The sequence below is a fragment of the Dermacentor silvarum genome, chromosome 10, assembly GCF_013339745.2.
Source record: "Dermacentor silvarum isolate Dsil-2018 chromosome 10, BIME_Dsil_1.4, whole genome shotgun sequence".
Lineage (NCBI taxonomy): Eukaryota > Metazoa > Arthropoda > Arachnida > Ixodida > Ixodidae > Dermacentor > Dermacentor silvarum.
Window position 1 is genome coordinate 54,964,955 of NC_051163.1, and position 20,453 is coordinate 54,985,407.

Consider the following 20,453-nt stretch of genomic DNA (forward strand, 5'->3'; position numbering starts at 1 on the left):
CGGATACGTCAGGATATTAATTGAAGAGGTGAAACGCGGCAAGGATCAGCCAAATGTAAATATATCAGACTGAATTGCACTCACGGATTTGCTTGTAAACCTACAGACTAACATTTTAATGGGCTTTAGGTGCAAGAGAGAAAGTTAGTCATTCTGGCCTTTTTCGTTAATTAGCGCCAGTAGAACGTTGCAATCGAAGTTTTTTTGTAAACACTCAACAGTTACAGGAACAGTGGCTGCTTCTCTTTTCATTCGATTTACTATACATATATTTCCTATTTCATTTCTGCTCTCCTTTCTTCACGTGCAATGTACTTTGACTTCAAAGGTACTGTTTCTTTAATTAGGACCTGCTTATTTCTTCAAGGCAAACTGTCTTCCGTCACCGATGCTCTCGTGGATATGTGCGCGACAGGTCTGAAATATGTAACAGTAAAATAAGATAGTTATATCCCAAAGTCAAATTTGGCTATAAAGTTAGCAACGTCCGGCCCTGAAAGATTTCGATCACCTAGGTTTGTCTAACTTGAAAAGAAAGCTACGTGTGTGAGCGCCCTAGCTATCACTTACATGGAGCTGGGCTGCCACATCGCATTCCGGCCGCAGTGGATCAGAGGCTATGACGCTGCACAGCTGAGCACAAGTCCGGCGGCTGCATGCCACTGGAAGTGGAATGCAAAAAACTGCTTGTTCACCGAGCACTGGCTGCCTGATAAAGAACCTCACTTGGTGAAAGCTATTTCCGAAGTACCCCACTACCACGTCTCCGTAATCAGATCATGGTTTTGGCGCGTAAACCACAGAACTTACTTTGATTATAACGTATGGAGTTATTGGTGCGAGGGACAGATATAGCCACAGAGCACCGTGCAAAAGGCGATGAGTTGTTAATGAAAAAAAATTATTGCGAATCATAGATTTACCATAGTTGTAAAGAGGCCAGAAAATAATCCCTCTGAAAATTGCGTAAACTATATAGATTTTAAAATAATGACAATGAATAGTAATGCGTTCTTTGATCATGAGAGTTTCGGTACAAAGGGATGATGCAAAACACTTCGGTGACAATAGCACGCGCTAGTGGGCCTCTTTGAATATGCAGTCCCGGACTCTCCGCAAACCGTTTGAGGCTTCCGATCTCACTAGTTCTGACAGAAGAGCGCGTCACAGTCACGTGATCCACCTGTAGGGGACTGTTCGAGGTTTCGTTCGAAAGCACCGCGACCTGAAGTCACTCTCTTGGCTGCCGTCGTCTGCTCTTAGCTACTCGTAGATAGCCCTTACCCAGATAATTAGATTGGCCTTCCGAAATGGTGCAGTCTCAGAGGCTACGTCGTCTATGCAATCATAAAGCTTGCATAGTGGAATCGCAGCCTTAGCGCATAGAACGTGTTCGCAAAGCACAGTTTATGTCGCGCTCCCACTGCTTCTTGCACCTTAACCGCTGTGTATAAGCTAGATCATTGCCAGCGAAATTTTGAGCGGCATTCCCACACGGACATAAGCAAAATCACGCTCGTTCCACACCACTGTTCTTGCAGAAAGCACCCACCGATATCCTCAAAGCTCGTGAGATCGTGTTACTAATTAAAGGCCCGACGCGCGTCTTGGACACTGCGCGTGTACACTGTCTACTAATCCCGCATGTCAAAAAGCAAACGCTCGGACTTGGCAACAGAAGGGGTCAACATATATGTCAACAGCAATTGGCGAAGCTCCGATTGTATACCACTCCAGCTACCGGCGTGAAATAGCCACATTCAATATGATATGCTTCAGCGCACACCAGTTTCACTCACCTGAAAAAAAAGTTAAATCTACCGTTTTACTACGCATAGAGCAATTAGCATAACATATTTGCCATGGGTCCATTTGCCATTGTCCATGGCGCCACCACGGCATAACATCCCGTGCTGGCTCCCATGGACCAGCCCTTTCAGATTTACCTCAACCCACACCTCTAAAATCAAAGGGTAATAAATCAGACCTTTCGTTCCTTTATTAGGCGGTTAATGGCACTATACATAGCCCGAAGCTTCTTGATCATGGACAATTTTTCGTGCCTCACAAGTATACCAGGCAGCACTCCGCGATTTCGGCGTGGCCTTGTTGCATTAAATGATGTGTGGTGTTGGCGAAAGGGCCAGCTATGGCCAAAGAGTTATGGCAAAAGACTATCTATGGCTCGACTGCAAAAAAAAGCTTGCCATAAGTCTTCTGGATGTATTGTTATATTTCAGAGCTCATTCCCTGTGATGTGTACAAGTGTAGATAATAATGCTGAATGTTACTCCCTTTTAAACCCACGTCCTTGTTTTCTGTTTCCCCTTTTTGTTTCTCTCCGTCAAAGTGTTTTTTCTACCAGATTGGTATTTTCTGTACATTGTGTTTTGCAAGAACCATGATCTGATTATGAGGCACGCCGCAGTGGGGCACTCCGGATGAATTTTGACCAGCTGGGGTTCTTTAACGTGAACTTGAGCCTAAGTACATGGGTGTGTATGCATTTCGCCCTCCATTGAAATGCGGCCGCCGTGGCCGGAATTCGATCCCGTGACCTAATCCTTAGCAGCGCACCATCAAACCAACTAAGAAGCCACGGCGGGTTAACGCTTGAATGATTCAGCCTACTGGCCAATTGACAAATCGTTGCCAGCATCAGGACAGACTAGAATATTCTTCTACGCACAATTCCAGCATAAGATATTTTTTGCGAATACACGCTCTGGTAAGAGATTGCCAAACACGTGCTTCCTGCTACTTCCAGATAAGCTAAAGCATTGTAAGTGATAAGAATCACTTACAAACAAAAGGCTGATAAATAACATGAAAAAAGGCTAACTAAAGAAATGGTAGAGGACGCAATGTGACACTTAAGCGTGAAATTTAAAAATAAAATAAACCGTAGTTCGAACGCACGCGCACTCTAGTACTTGGACGCAAGTTTGTAAGAAAAAAAAAAGAAAAAAAAACTATACAGCTCATGTTACCCTCAAATATAATGGTCAATGGCGCAAATATGGTAACCACCAGTACAAACATTTATCGAACAATGTTATTTACCTGTGTCGCTAGTGGATCTTTTCTCGAGTCATTTTTTTCAACGGGCCATCACCTTTAAATATGAGTAGTATTGTTTTCTCTTCCCTTTTTTTCAGATAGCCAAGTGTATGAATTCTTATTCACTTCTTTCGTGAGTAGTCACTAATGGCATTCAAAACGCACCACTCAGCCATTTCCCGTGGATGTGCAGAGAGTTCTATTTTCCCTATCTCTCTCTCTCTCTCAGGAGAGAACCGACCAGCTTTCGGATCCCCTGCTTACGTTTTCCATCTCCCTATCCTAACCAAGCCCTCCTATATACAACGTTTACCTGCCTTTTGTTTCTTAGAAAGCGGATTCTAGCCTACCTTGTTTGTTGGCGAGTCGTCGCTGAAGCGTTCACAACTCATTAGCCCCGCTTACGCCCTTAATTGCAAAACACCGCTAAAGCACCAGGCAACATTTGGGAACGCGTGCTTATGACACGGGCTTTGTACTCGCTGCCCTTGGTGCCACCACCAACGCATGCATCAGCCAAACCAAGGCCCGTGTAGCAGTCGCAACAGCACAGAAAGAAAAAAGAGGATGTTGGCGTACCTGGTGTAAAGCTTACTATTAATAGTAATCTCTCTTGTTCAGGAAACACTTTGAGTGACTATGAAGCTCAGAATCTCGGTGACCAAACTGCTAAGTTGTCAATTGCTTGCTTGGTAGTTAGCGAGAGAGACAGAGAAAGGGAGAATAGAAAACGAAAAAGCAGGGACGTCAACCAGTTGGCCTTTTGTTCTGCTACGCTGCGCAGGAAGAAGGGGTGTACTCGCCTTTGGCAGCCTTTTCTCTTCAATTTCATTCGATTGTACTGAACTCACTCGAACTCATTGATAGCCCAAAGTATCCTTCGAACAACAAAATAAGATCTAAAAACAGCTGTACGCTTCGCCCCCAGAGCTTACTCTACATAAACCGTGTTGATATATTTTCAAAGCGAATACACGCTTCTTGACTATTCATGTTATCGGCTTCTTGACTATTCAGTTGACAGTTGCAACAACTTCATTTCTTTATCCACTGATCAACAGTCGACAACGTCAGGGCCAGCGGCTATTAAATTATACGCCAGAATATAGTCCAATAACAACTTCTTTTAAGCGACTGTAATGCAGACAGCCCTGGACTACATCAACATGAAACACCTTATTACGAGGTCTATGTTTGCTAACGCCTCCTCTACAAAGCATAGCGCTTGCTATTGCCTTTTTTTCTTTACATTATGCACGTTTTCATGACGGTCAGAGAGTAATGCCGTCCACATAACCTGAGCTGCATGCACTGCAACAGGTGATCAAACGTATGTTAAGGAAGCGCTAATAATTAACAACGGGCAATTGTAACACATTCCAAAGTACCATCGAAAACTTGTGGATGAAAAACTCCAGATCAACAATTACATTTTCGCCCTTGAGGTAGAATACTTAAGACACTTGGCATTTAGCGCAGGACTTGCAACATTTCAGTGGCTTCCAGAACACTGCAGTATTACAAGAAAAATACGGATGAGGACAGGTATGACACGTAAGACTGGAGGACTGTGTGACAGCCCTAAGGGCCGCTATTGCGTCAGATTTATAAAAGTGTCTTTCTCTTAAAATGAGGCTTCAGCTTTGGGGAAGCATTATGTTCCCATGGCGCAAAACAAGCTGTTAACGTTCCATCAACCATAACGTTTTCTACAATATTGAGTGCAAGTTCAATAAAAGCTAGCACAATTGATTACCGCGGCATCCGGAGACCACCTATAACCGGCTTCAAGCAAGCGTTGCTACATGAGCCATCTTTTTTTTTTTTCACGCAATGGCCAGAATACAATTCCATGTTACGACAACGGCGGCACCGTTGAGTCTCTAGAGCACATCTTGCTTCAGCGCGAAACACGTCCGACTCCGATATCGAATGAACATGGAAAAGCTCTCTACCATGGCCCCTAAAATTTCAAGCGGATGCTGGTTCCCAGGTCGTGCCCAATCGAAACAGCGCCAAGCCTTCAACTTCGTTTGTATATATTTATGGTATATGCGTGCTGAATCAGATGGCTTTCTAAAGTGCGGCCCACGAATTCTATCTTGTAAAGGATTATTTTTTTTCGCAGTAACCGGTCAAGCTTTATAAGAACACCAGTCTTGGAAACATGTTACACTTATTGAGCAGCTGCCGATAACATCAGAAGACGTATACATTTCTCTCGTCATTTGAGGTGCGAAGCACCTTTTGCGCTCGGGCTGTCGGCGTCTCCTGTCGTCGTCGTCACGGTAAAGGTAGCGGCTCGTGCTCGCGCTTGGCACGCGCTCATGAACGAGCGCGTGCTAGGGAGCCTACATTTCACTTGTCTTCTGCCGTCGTAATGGGGAGCCCGCGTTTACGGGGTTATGAGCCATTGCTTAAATTATGAGCCCATTAGCGGCGCATCACGGCATGCTTCGCACCTCCCCAGGTTTCACGGTAGTCGAGCTGCATTTCGCTCAATGGGTCATTTGACACTTACGCGCATAAAATTTAATTCAACGCTCAAACCGAGCCTACGACTTAACTCGGGCTAACTGTAATAACTAATAAAAACCAAAACAGTAAGAAAGGTGTCCATAATGGCCAAATTGCTGAGGGAATTATAGAAAACAATGATGGTTTCGGTAATACTTCATGATGAAGACATCATCAAGCCGGAATACAAATTTTTTATTGGTCTACCCACCTTATTCCAGGGCCTTTCTTTTCCTTCCTCCTATTCCCTGCAAAGTCGCGTATAGACGAATATAGGCCGGTTGGACAACCTTATTTTCGTCAAAGAGTTTTTTCGCTCTCTCTCTAAAAATAAGAATGGGCGAGCCCAGTTTTACCTGAAGACATTTTAACAACTTGCATGATTTCTTTCACATGTCCCCAGCAAACGCTCAAAATGCCTGGAAAACGTATTCACTTTATTCTTATTTCACTATATGGATGCGATGCACTTGAGAGTTATGTTAAAGGCAAGTATTCTTGGTGCGGTCCCTGACATAAGAAATATCGAGTGTTGCTCTCTTGCGCTTCATATCTCACCGTAACGTGACTTTATCGAATTCGCGTGAATGCTGCTTACAAAAGACACTATCTATTTAAAATCCTGTTTGTCCAGCACGCTATTGTGTCCCACTTGTGGAGCTGGCGAGGACTTGGGTAATTTTTGCTGCACTTGTAGTCGCCTGCAACATCAAGGGCTTATTTGAGGAACGCTTTGAAAATGCGACTTGGCACGTGACTTCAGCTGCGAGACGTTCTTTGATCGTGGCAAAGTCCCGAATCTCACTTGCTCCCTACGTAAGCACTTTGGCATTCCGGCGGGATATATGTTTCAGTGTGGTTCGGTAAATAAATTTTGCGTTAGTATATTTGTGTCAGTGTGCGCGTGTGTGCCTCTGTGCGTGTTTGTGCGCGTGCGCTTAGTAAAGTTGTTTTTCTGTTACACCCTTTCTTTGATCCCTCACCATATCACCTCGAGTAGCATGCCAGGCCGGTCGCTACAGGCAGACCACTTCCGATTTTATTAACTTTCTTTCTCCCTCTTCATGTAACACAGAGGACGAAAGGCGAAGCCTGGCCAGTGTTAATGTCAATTCGTTTGGACAACGCCCCAAATAGACACAAATGTGCAATGTTGCGCCAAATATCTTGCATACTGCCGCGGCGGCATACCGTATACAGGTTCGTGGAACATGATTTCTCAATCTGCCGAATCAGCGACAGATGAGTCCGCGTTCAAGGAAACCTGTACATCGAAAAACTACCACTGACGTTGCAGCGTCTGTCTCAGCTTCATCAACATCAAACGGATTGCCGACACCAGAAAAGGGCAATACGAATATACGTGTTCTGGGCATAAACGTAAGCCAGTGAGAAGGGATCTGAACCGGCACTACGGACTGTGCTCTTGCAACAGTTACTTTCGCCACCATTAAAACCAAACGGCTGAAGCAACGTGAGAGGATGCCATGATTTCGTTCCCACAGAAATCGTAAGAAGTTCAACCATGCTGATTTGCTTTCGTCTTGGCAGAAAGTATCAGGGAGCTTACGATATAATATGCAGAGAGGTTGCTGGGCGCATTGCGCTGCAAATCTCGAGGTGGCGGGATGAAATATCGGCCACGACGGCCGCATTTCGATGGGGGGATATCTAAAAAAACAAAAACAAAAAAAACCCATGCACTGGGTGCACGTTAATAAACCCCAAGTCGTCAAAATTAATCCGGAGTTCCCCACTATATGGCGGGCCTCGTAATCAGTAGCCCATGCTGGCACGTAAAAATCGTTATCTTCTTGTAATTCGTGCGCAATGCAGAATAACAAGTATTTATCTTATTTTATTTTTCACATGCATTGCGGCAAATTCTCCCGAAGGAAATAAATAAGAGAAAGTCTCAGCAACTCGAATCCACTTAAATCGCCACATTATGACACAGAGAAGCCGAAGCAATTTAAACCCGCAAGGCACAACCCATCGAAATCATGATTCAAAAGCAGTGCGGTTTCCCGCAGCGGAAAGCTGTTTGGCGGCCTCTTGTGAACAGCCACATCCGCTACGAAGCTGCGGCACATACATAGAGTTCCCGAAGTTTCTGAAAACATGCGTCTGAGTTGCCAGTTTTTATATCCCTGATATAAAAGAGCCGCATTAGAAGCACGATTTATTATCTTTATTTTGTCCTTTTATTTCAAGTTTGCAGCGGAACATTCGGTTCTTTCGTACCTTCAGATTCGATTTAGCTACAAAGTCAGGTGGAGAGATTGGAAGAACGGTCCTTCTGCTACTCTATTTGCGGGCGAAAGCACTACGAGTGATGAGAATTACTCGCGAATTACTCGTGAATGGAGTGCTCTTCACACGTTAAGATCTTGCAAAAGGCCTTGCCGAATTTCGTTATGTTCGTGGCCCAGTATACGGGATGTTTCATTTCATACAGTAGATCAAAAAGAACAGCAATGAAGGAATAACATTTGGCTTTAAGGCAGTACGAGAAAATCTGGCTTCCCATGTGAAATGTACAAACCTCCAGTGCCTTGAAGAGAACGCATCAGCCCCAAATATCTAGCATAGAACTATCCAACAAAATAAATATCTCAGGTGTATTCGATGCATTGAAAAGAAAATATACAGATCGTTTGAACGGACGTTTCTCTCCAAACCCATTTTTAAGCAGTGTCATGCAGTGAAGGAAAGTAATTAAGAAAAGTAATTTTAACGTTTTGGCATCACTTACGAAATAATCATAGACATTTACTTCCGTTACTCGCAAGGTACTAAGAAAATCAGCTTCACTCAATACCGTTGTCTCTTTTCGGTAAATTTTCTGCTGTCGTGAAATAAAACGAATAAACGAACAACCACGTCAGATACAGCCGCATGGATCTTATTAGGGTGTCATAACTTCCACAGACATGACGTTCCTTAGTTTGGATTAGGCTGCTTTCGTCAGAACCGAAACACGCAGCAAGCGAGGTCTAGTGCAATAATATAGCGCAGTGAATATTTTCTTCTTTTTCCACGGAGGTCAAAGACCTCGACGCGTCTATCGAATGATGAAGGCAGACAACTGAAATGTGGTCCACGTGGCCGTGGAATGATTACCCTGAGAACGAGAGAAAAAAATGTCACAGTTTCGCCCTAAGGGCGAAGCAATGAATGCGATAGCAACACAGCAATGTCATACGAAGTAAGGTGAGCGGCCTTGGTAGCAATATGAATTGTAGTAAACATGAGCTGATTAAGTAAGCAGGTGTGCTGCGGCGTAAGTAGACCGACATGAAGAGAGACTCGATGACCACGACAAGGCGCGTGTGAAACGGTGGTGTTGATGAGAAGCGCTTACCGTGGGCAGCGCGTGCGAAGGGACACACCTGTAGTGCTTCACTGCCGATCTGGACAGCATTACATGTGTAGCGTGCGTTGGAAAATGTGGCCCGACTATTACTAACTGAATGAACAAGCGTAGTGTGAGCGCGCACAAACAAACATGAATAGATCACACTGAATGACTGCAGCCAACGACTGTCAAAACGCTGGCAGCGAGCGCATACGCCGCGCAGCGGGCGAAGGTACGTGCGGTCTATCGCTTCAACGGAAACTGAGCGGAGAATGCACGGCGCATAAAGGTCAGAGCCGTGTGGAGATAAGAGACGGTGCGGTCGAACGAACGACGAGCGCGGTTCGTGGCAGCGTATAAGGTACCGCATTTGTGATGCGCCTGGAGTGTCCATACAATTGCTGTCGCAGTAAAATAAAACCTTGGTTGGAAGTCAGCCCTTCTGTTTGTCTTTCCTGTGAGCCTTCAGTTCGCCGATGCGCTGTTTCCGCGTAGACGGCCAACCATCCTGCTCACTAAAGTCGTGCATTGTGAGACCATTGATCCCGATGTATTTCCTATTAAGTGGACCGCGTTGGTGAGGAAAGAATTGTCAAAACCTGGTAAACTCTATTTTCTTTCGTCTTTCTTTTTTGCTTTAGGAGGAATTAAAGTCCTTTATTGGTAAACAATTAAATCTACGCTCGAATAGACGCTGTCAAACCCCTTACGTCACGGATAGCTGGTACTAAAACTAGGGCGGCACTGGTATGTGCCTTCAGCTTTTGAGTCTTTTATAGCTAACCAGTTACCCTATACCTCACTGTAAGTGTGACTGCTTTGGAATTCTAGGATCGTAATTTAATAACAGCGTCTAACGTAACTTGCCTATTTGGCATCCATTTTTAGAGACGATAAGACAAACAGTGGCCATGACCTCTCAGGGACAGCACCTTAAGTTATAATACGTACGCATTTGGCCAATAAGCTAGTGCTGCCTGTGCGTCCAACGCTGCGAAGGTGCTTTTAACTTGCCTGCGAGACATAGATCTCAAGGAGATGCTACAAATACTGTATGTATTTGTGGTACGATGTGTGCGTGGTATGTGATCCTTCGTATGTTGTACCACTCCGTTGTATTAAGTTTCTTTTCTCGTTGCATATAGCTGGAGTTTCACACTGTATTGCCAGGCAATCCTCCCCAGGTTTCAATAAAGGGTATCTCTCCCACTCCCTAGAGATTTCTGTTGAGTCACGAGGTCGTTCCTTATCCCAGCAAAGACCCATTTCCGGGAAGGGTAAATGTGCCTGCTCCATTTCGCCTTACGATCAAATGATGTAAGGCTGCAGCCACGTTCGCCAGTTTCGCTGCCAATTAGGCCGTAATCTCATCAATTTTCGCCCACCTTCACGGCTGCAGACCCTAATTCACAGCGAACAAGAACCGAGGCAGTCAACTACTTTAGATCCGCTTGCACGTATGGAGGATCGGGTAGTGTGCAGAAGCAGGGAAGAAAGTTGGACGAGTTTCGCTTCCTACGTTGTGAGTCGAAGGTGAAATGGAGCTCACGTTCTCTCGCAATTACTCGATTTCTCGTACAGGCTAACGCCTATCTTTAGTTGTGTGTTGCTGGCGGTTGGAAGGCGGCTGATGTAATTTCGTTCTCCAGATACAATACAGTAACTAGTGCTATAGTGGAGCTAAGTTGATAGCAAGTGTCTACCTTTATTGATAGAACACTGTTTTGCGCCAAACATGTGCGCTTTCCTGCTAAATTTGTTCCGGTCTGCAGATAGAGTTATGTTTCTCAGACTGCAAGAGCTACAGCCGGTGTCACAAAAACAAGGCGATCGTTACTGTTTTATGCGGATCACGTAGCAGAGTATAAAAATGACTACCCTTATGATGGAACCGATTTCAGTGGACGCAGATGGTAGACAGGCAGTCATCCTAAGGAAGTTGATTATGATGATGATGCTCTAAGATGGCCCAATCTCACTTTGGTATATCGGCCAAGATTCGAGTTTCTATAGTACAGAAAAGCACAAAAACAAAACAACACTACCTTGAGTGAAATGAAAGTAGTCAAGCTAGGAATTGCAATTACAAACATGAAAGAAAGAAAGAAAGGAAGGAAAGGAAGTCGTCTGGGGAAAGCAATGCCTCACAACGAGAAAGGCCATCTTGCAAATGGCACCAAAAATTGTGCCTGAGTTTAGGTTTCTTTGTAAACAGCGTAATACGATGCCAGGGCTACTTTCATCTTTATCATTGTTTCACCTTGGCAAGCATCTTGTTATCTCTTGCTAGTCACGTCTTGCTCCTTGCGAGACCAAAACAAAAATAGCGGTGGTGAGATTCACGAGCACGACGAGCTGAAATAGCAGCCGAAACTGGCGCGTGCGGCAGCAAACGTTCTTCGCATACATAGTGGTATCGTGGGCGCAGTATAATTTCTCGCAGGCACAGCCGCAAACCAGATGCTGTTTGTTGTAGCTGTGGATTCAACTTGTATATCTCTCTTTATTACGCCAATCTAAGCCATTATCAAAGCATTGGTAAAGGTATTTATGGGAAGATGTTTGCGCTTGTTAGAGGTCCACGGTCTAATTCTCTGTTCTGACGTGTCATTAAAAATGCTTACCGTATGGCCAAAACTCGGGCACAAATTTTGGTGCCATTTGCGAAATGGCCTTTCTCGCTGTCAGGCATTGCTTTCCACAGACGACTTCCCTTTCTTTCCTTCTTTCTTTCTTTTTCTCTTTCTTTCTTTCTTTTTCTCTTTCTTTCTGTCTTTTTCTCTTTCTTCTTTCTTTCTTTTTCTCTTTCTTTTCCTCTTTCTTTCTTTCCTTCAATTGCAATTCCTAGGTTGACTACTTTCATTTCACTCAAGGTAGTGTTGCTTTGTTTTTGTGCTTTTCTGTAATATAGAAACGCGAATCTTGGCCGAGCTCCCAAAGTGACATTGGGCCATCTTGAGCATCATCATCATAATAATCAACTGAAAACGCACAAGAAACGTAAACGAAATACCTTCATAATACAACCTTAGAGTGATAACACAGACGTCCAGTAAGTGTGAAGAAAAAAAAGGGGGTCACATGGGGAGCGTAAGCATTGAAGAAGGAGTTCGAGGCGCTAAGCTCCCAAGAAACAGACATATCGCGCTATATCCCACAGCATGTTGAAACACAATGCCACGAGACATAAGGCGAGAGCAGCATTACGCCAGCACTGACGAAGGCGAAGTAGATGTGTCTCCTCGTCATCTTTGCTTGTGTTATGCCTGTGTAAGTTGCCTTGAATGTTGTTTTCAATATCTATAAAAAACTTGCGTTCTTGTTTAACAATATATGGTACTTGGAAAGGAAATTGGCTTCTATAACAAGCAGACTTGCTTACATCGTGGTACTGACCGACGGACGAGGATATTATGTGAAGCTGCGACGGTGCCGAGATGGATCGAGAGGCGGTGTTGGATGTTTCGACGCAAGACGAGTGGGGCAAAATGCATTACTCAAACATTTCTGTTGCAGTTTTGCTTTGCAAATAACTTTTTCTTGCCGTTCGTGATCGCATACAGACTACGGCGTTTTCTTGCTGGTAGCAGCTGCGCAGTCGCGAAAATAACACATCGATTATTGAAACTAATCAATACAGCGCTATCTGTTTTGGAAGGGAAACCAAGTCGAGGGTAGCAGAGGATTACAAGGAGAAACTGGATCATGAAATTGGCAGGTGTAAGATGAAGTCACCTGGCACTACAAAAATATCTGCAAACGGCTGCGCAAGCCATTTGTCTTGCAGTAGACATATATGGGGTACAGTGACGACGATCGATAAATTCTCACAAGTTTCAACTTTCGCAAAACAGCAAAAAGAAAGAAAAAGACACAAGGCACCTCGTATAGTATCTTTGCCCTTCAACTCGAGTGCGTTTCGTTGCCAAAATATTTGGCAGTTTCGGCTGACGGATGGAGCATTGAAAGCGAGGGCAATGTTGAGCGTTGCGATTGAAGCCCTCGGGCAGTGCTTTAACTATATGCGGCGTGAAGCAGCATGCAAGGCCACTGCGGATGGCCAGAAGGAACAGCGCCCTCAGCTACCAGGCGTCTCAGAACGCTGACATGGTGGGGAGCGCCACCACGTCGGTGGAAGCGCCGCTCACCGCTCGGACGAGATGAGGCCCACTGGGAACCATCAGTATTGGTCAGCACCTATAATCCATTACATACATCAGGTACAATGCTGTAGAAGCTACGCATGAAGTTCCGTCCCCGAAATGTATCATTGCGCCTGTTCTTTCTAAGCTTCACTGCACGCCAGCGGTGTTAGCTCCCGCGAGCATGCACGTGATGCTGCCGCGATGGGCTGCAAATAATGAACACGAAAATAAAAAAAATGGAAAAGCAGATTTATGTTAAAAAACGTGTATATCAGCCGTAAGTTCATGGCTTGTTTCTAAGGATTCAATCTTTTGTCATTTAGAAGTCAGCCTATATAAAGAACATTTTCACAAAAATCGGTCAAAAAAACTCCGAACTATTTCCAATCGTGAACGCAGCGATCGCAACGAGCATCTCTAGCCTCCAGCAGCATTGCACCTGATGCATGAAACGGAGTATAGCGAAATGTTATGTAACGTTAGCATTACATTTGATGTCCGTTCCACTCCGACCATACGTACACACAGCAGCTAAGCTGGAACTCTAGCATGCTTGTAGAATGAGTCCGCGCGGCGCTCATGCCAGCTGGTTGTAGTGGAAGGCAGAGCGCTGTCGTGGCTACATCACCGAGCTGAATAATCGGAGCGTTGACGGCGCGCCTACTACACTTCGCTGTTGTTGTCGTTGCAGCCAGGCACTCAATGTCTCTGGAGACCGTCTAACATTGCGGCGTGAGCTGCACATGCACCATCAATAACGGGACAGCCCGACAACGCCGACACCTGCGCCAGCGGTGGAGGCGTGAACGCGCCTCGAGCGCGCATAGACCTTGTATCACAAGGAAAAAGCGAATGCAACTGCAACGTTCTTGCGAAACCTTCTTTGGAAGCTCCACACCTCGGCATCGGCGTTGTCGCAGGAGACGGAGCATTGATTGCGAACCGAAAGAGGTTCCCATTTGCGTCACGCGAGCCATCGGAAACAATTGGGCGACCGTGTTTCCGGGCACGTTGCCAATAGGGCCAGCGTAAAACAAAAATAAAACGTAAAACTAGTGTGTAGTTTGACGTTCCATAACTAAGCACTAAGACTGCATAGTTTTACGTGCCAAAACCGCGATCTATTTATGAGGCACGCCCGGATCAATTTATACCACGTGGGCTTGCACTAAAATCTCAGTACGAGGCCCCCATCAAAAGAGTCTGCTTCATTCTACTCTGCTCCATGGGTATTGATTGACAAAATTCACTCCTGCGACTGGCAATACCAATTGGCCAGTACTTAAATTACCTCGTGAGGCAAATTTCAGCTCATATGACAGCTGGTTTGTCTGCCTGTCTATGTACTTCTTTCCCGTGCCAGCTTGCATATCTCAACTGCTAAGGTACATGTATAAGTGTAACAATGGCGGTAAATTGTTTTGTCGTTTAAGAGTGTGCCCTCACACTGTACGCTATAGAGACAGGGGTCTGATACTGGTCATAATTTTAATCATCGATATCAATTTCCCTTGCACCAATTCGTTCGAGATATCTGTAGCAGCCTCGCTAAGCGATTGATGTAACAGCTGCCGAGTGCGTGAGAAATCTGGACAACTAATATCAGAACGTACCTGACCGTAACGCACACTTGCTCGTTCGCCGTCAATATCAGGCGAAACGTGTCCTGGCGCTCTAGGCTTACCGTCACTTTTCCATTGCAGATGAGTCAGATACATTCTTGGGGTTATATTGCCGGCGGTTGAACGTCTTTACATCAGCAGTCCAAGCTTCGAAACAGCTGGTAGGAAATGGGAAGCGCTAGGACTCGGGTGCTGTTGATCATCCATTATGGATCTAGCGAAACATAGATGAACGCGAACAGGCGAAACGATCGAACACTGCGCCATGTTCGTGTGCTCATACTGTCACTGTCTGTTCACGGTACGTTTATACTCCGTTATTTGATACATGGCGAACAATACCACGAAGGCTAGATACTTTTCTGATTTCTTGCATCCACGGCCAAATAATAGTTCACGTATGAAAGCAAGATATAATTATGTGCTCTGAAATTTGATGGAAAATTAGGTCTCATATTGCAATGTTGCAAAATATTCGATATTCATTTGATCAACTGCGCCACAGATTTGAAATTACCTACGGCTTAACGGGCGCATTGGCACTGCCTTGACAGCAGCGGTCTCAGTGCACGGCTTGGACTCTCGTCCGCAACGTAGTTCACCGCATATTGGATGCACAAAGATTCACTATAAGACATGATTTAATTGATGCAGCCTTGCGTTCACAAGTTGCACTTGTATTACATTCAATGATGTCGTACGAAGCATCGTAGATCGCAATAAACTGCAGACAGAGATGCGCGTATTGAGACTACTACGACGGCACAACTTGAACAGCTTATGCAGCGTCGTCTGCTAAGTATTAAACGGAGCGTAATATTCCAATATAGCTGGAACATTATCCGAAAAGTTACGGAATAGAAAAAAAATATAACATGCACATTGCATATTTAGGACAAATCCTGAATATCCGTTCACAGTGGCAGTCTTGATGAGTTCATTGCAGCTTTCCGCCTCACTCGTCGCGGTAGCCTTTTGCAGGCTACGGTGTTCTGCTGCGCTCTGATGATGTAGACTCGATACCTACCTCATTGGCCACATTCAGATTAGAGTGGAATGCAACGAAAACCCTCGTGTACCGATCATCGGGTGCGCGTTTAAGAATCCCAAGTGGTCAAAACAGATCCGAGGCCCTCCATTACGATGTTCCTCATTACTCACCGTGCAGTATCGGGACAGAAAATGAGTTATCACCTTGCGCCAGTGTGTGATGTTTTTGTTCAACTAGGTGTCTTTTTTTTTCGTTGAATTTCCCGAGCGACATTCGCGTCACGCTCACTTTCCTCGCAACTCATCAGCGTGCGCGAATGCGTGCTGCTGCCCGACGCACTAATTAATGGGCTGTCGTGCAAAAAAACAGCGGAGTCGGCACGCAGACCGTTTCCGCGGGACGTTTGTTTGATGTCCGCTGCTGCATTCCCGCTGATAAGCTCCGCTGCCTGCTTCAAAGTTGGAGCCAAATCTCACCATAACAAAATGGGTGTCACTTAATAGAAACAGCCCAACAGTAAGCGCGCAATGCCATAACGCGCCACATTTAGAAAGTGCCACGCTTGGAGAAACGGGCATTGTTCACCAGGATGTAGCATAGAAGATGTCGCCTGACTCGTGAGGTTTTTTCCCATGTGGTTGCTTACATTTCTCTAGAACTTTGGTCTCCGGGAACGCAAATGAGGCCAAGCGTAGCGCCAGACTTAAAGATGTAAGAGCGCAGGCGAACAATGAAAATGCTTAAAAGAAATCTAATATTCTTTAAACTTAATTAAGGCAGCGGACACATCGACTGCCAGGGCATCTTGAAGAGCCAGTTCGTTCGAACGTGTCCTCAGAGATCGCAAGTATATGCACCACGCCGGTGTGATTTCTGCCGCCATCGTCCGACTTTACTTTTAGCTACTAGCCTCGTGAAATCGGAACAAAAAAACAGGTTATATCTGAGTTCGAACTTGTGTCGTCTTTTTCAGATGTTTCACAGTAATTACTAAAAAAATGTTGATAAATCTACCAAGTTGTGGGTGACGTCAAAACAAATCATCAAGCCATTCTCAAGTACACATCATTCAGGGCGAACAATAAACTAAAATACAGAGCATGATTAGTTTTCCCTTTGTGCATCAGGTGCTGCACGCCGCGGTGCCTCAGATGCTATAGCGTCCTGCTGGTGAGCACGAGGTCCCGGGATCGATTCCCGAGCCCGACACACGCATTTCAAAGAAAGCTATAATGAATAAAAAAGAAACGACCGTGTACTGCGCTATAGGCGCACGTTAAGAAACCACAAGAAGTCAAAGTTATTCTGGAGCCCTCCACTACGGCGCCCTTTATAGGCCACTGTAGAGTTTCGGGACATTAAACCGCATACAAACTTGTTATAACGAAACTTTACATAACGAAATAATAAACATAACGAAATATGTGAAATTATCATTGAAATCAACGTAGCGATTGATATTATGCAATTACGAATAAAACAAAGTAATGCATATAACTAAGTAGTTTTGGATCTCTCTTCAACTTCGTTATAACGAGGTTTTACAGTAATTAAATTTCGGCACCACGTCCCATGTATACCATGAAGCAGTTAGGTTTACAAAATGTGCTTTATCACTGGAACGCTTTTTTTTTTCAGAACACCTCTTGTTATTACGATTTGATCTTTGCTTGTGGAGAAGCCGGAGAGACGCAATATTGGTCATCATTTTCAAATAATGCAAATACGTCACGCGCCTGCATTAAAATAGACAAGCAGTGGTCGAAATTAAGGCTGTCCAAAAACTACATCGGCCCGCCATGGCAGTGGCTTTGCGAGAAGCCGATCAAGAGAAGTGTTTGCCAGCGTCGACGTCGTCAGTTATTTAAAGCCACATCACCTCAGTCAGCAAAAACACATAAATGAAAATAGGTTCCGATGATGATGTGGCTTGTGGGCAGACCCAGCATGCCTTTCTGCCCTTTTACGGCCATGGTTAGCGGTCAGTAACCCTTCAAACTGCTAATAGGCCGTAATGAAACTGTCACAAAAAAAAAAGAAAAAGACAACTGTATACTTTGAAGCAAAGGTATTTCAGGGTGGATTTACCGAAGACGAGGAATGGCAAATCTTTGTCCCCGTTAATTTTCTTTTTTTTTTTGCATAATGGATCGTGGTCATCAATGTAGACATATAGATACAGGAAACATTCGTAAAGTGCGCAAAAACAACTACTTGCTTAGTATAGTAACTAGGAAGCCTACTGCATCCTTTGAAGAAAGTATATACTATACAAAGAGGTTTAGAGAACATATATCAACCTCGGTGTGTATAGCATAGTTCACCCTTTTTTACTGCTGACCGAAGCCTGAATAATACGTTAAGAAATACGAAAATATGCGGACGAGTATGGCTACAACGAAGGATCCACCATTGCAACAAAGTTCTAGCTGCAATATATATATCGTGTCCCAGCTATCATGCCTCGCGTTTTTAAGAAAGACGGGCCATTCTAAGCGAAAACAACCAAGTGCATATTGTTGCCAGTCGAATAGAGTAGCCACCACGAATTCTTTATTGATGCCATTCTATTTATTAATAAATGCAATTAGCCTTTTTCATTACTGCTCTGAATGACTCAATGTCTGTGAAGAACTTGTAGGAAATTGAAAAAAAAAACTTAAAGTTTGTATGTTTCCCGCCGGGTACTTTTCGTCCGGTTATTTCTTCCGGCTGATGAACAAAACCCGCAAGAAATTAGAAATATCACGTGACTAACTGTCCGACCGCATCAAAAAATGTAGCAGTTTCACCTGAAAGGCGAAGCATCAATTGCGATAGCAAATTTGTAGAGAGCTATACGGAGTAATGATAGTAGCTTTATCAGCTGTATAAACTTGGACATGCAGCAGCACCGGCAACACGCAGAACTGTTGTCGACGCCGTAGGCGTTTTGCCCGCGTTCGCACAAAATGCGTGCGGCGTTGGTGACTGTTGCCGGAGCCTCTGATATAAATAGGCACTTGGTGCCGGAGCTAAATGTCGCCTCCCTTCCCTCCCCCCCACGGCCTTTCGCGCGTCGAAAGAAGGCGCGTTTGCTCTACTAATATGGTGATTGTAAAGGAGGAAAGAGACGCCTACTTCTGCAGCCCTTAAGGGAGCACGGCGCAGAACGCGCGTTTGTTATCCGCCGTGGGTTCACTCCCCGTGAAAGCGCGCGTCCCTCGCGCCCTTTCACTCGCACATACAGCGTTCGGCGGCGCGCGGCGACGATTTCATCTCCATTGACGTCATACGGAACCTCATGGCGACGGCGACGACGACGGCGACGCCGACGGCAGAAATCTGCTTTGAAGTCTCCATATAATTACTATCGCAATAAAAGCAGTGCCCTCCAACAAGCACCGCAGCATTTAGCCGAGCTGCCGGAGCTCGTCTCGTAGCAACACCATCTCCCAGTAACTCCTGTGGAGCTCGTATGAGGACGCTGCTTTTTGATACGGGTTAAGGTGCCTACATGCAACGCCGTTTTAAAACGGCGTTGCATGTAGGCTCCCTAATGCGGGTGTACGGTTAGTCACGTCGTATATAGGTTTCATTTTTCGTGAGGTTTCTTTATCAGGCGGAAAAGATGAACGAGCAAAATTTGCCTGCGTGAAAGCATGACAGTTGTAAGTTTCGTCCAGTTTTCTGCAAAGTCTTCATTGTCAGCACGCCATTGAGAGCAGGAATTGAACAATTAGATAAGTGCAATTAATAAATTGAATGGCATCAACAAAGAATTACTGGCGGCTGCTCTAGTCGACTGAACAATGTGTACTTGGTTATCTTCGCGTAGAACGGCCCGTCTCTTAAAAAGGGGATGCATGAGAGCTGGGACACCCTGTATACTTCCCTTATTCGCAGAGAAACTTCCAAATCAATCACACAGTGGTTATGCACATGCGCATCAAAATCTAAACTGAAGCGTGATATATACGCAATGCTCTGGAGCACAGACGTTTACGCGTAACTCCGTAACTACGCGTCTAGGCGTAAGTGAAAGACTCTCCCCGAATATAGGGTTTACTGAAATAAAATGCCACACTATTGACAAGAAAGTTTTAAAGCTAGTGGAGACACACATAGGGTCCCCGGTCTACTCGGAGCAATTTTCTTTGTCCTATTTATCCACTCTTACAAAATAAAGCACTGAAGAACTAAACTCAGTCATCCGGCAGCTGATTCCGCTCTCGAAGTTGCTTTATACCGGTTAGCCGACGAAATGTCCCTCTAAAGCGTAAGTAAGTCGGTAAGCTCGGCCTACTTGGTCTAGTTTGAGAACAGAATGACTTTAGAGAAAAGTATATTTGCTTGAGCCAAACGCCGTAAAGTGGGACAGCTGGCGTGACTTATCTGTGGTTTCAGAGGACAAGAACTCTTTGGGAGAAACTGCGGTTGCGATGTATCTATAGAGGTTGATGGGTTTTATTTTCGTTTATCTGGCTCGTACGTGCTCCCCAGGGCTACTACATCGAGGATTAGATACGCCAGATTGAATTCGTATACGGTTGGTTCGCTCCAATGAAGCGATACCTTTTTTCCCTTCAGGGATTCATCCAGTTTTGTATAGGATACTCGAAAAACAGCGCACATTCGGCCGAACATCATTTAAATCGACTACCATTAAATTTGAGCTTTAAGCACAACTTCTGCTAGTGAGAGATGGCACGAGTCGGGGCGGGACCATCAGCTAACATGATTACAACGACAGAATATACTCTTGTTTCTGAATACAGTGA

General features: G+C 44.9%; 1 long non-coding RNA gene across 1 annotated transcript in view; it reads right to left on the reverse strand.

The window, feature by feature from the left end:
- Window positions 1-301: 301 nt before the first annotated feature.
- The window catches only part of LOC125940669 (uncharacterized), a 73,001-nt gene continuing 52,849 nt past the window's right edge, over window positions 302-20,453 (reverse strand). The window contains exons 2-3 of the long non-coding RNA XR_007463864.1: window positions 571-662; window positions 302-417 (exon numbers count right to left, since the gene is read on the reverse strand). This is a non-coding gene — a long non-coding RNA (uncharacterized LOC125940669). The remainder of the gene's footprint in view (window positions 418-570; window positions 663-20,453) is intronic.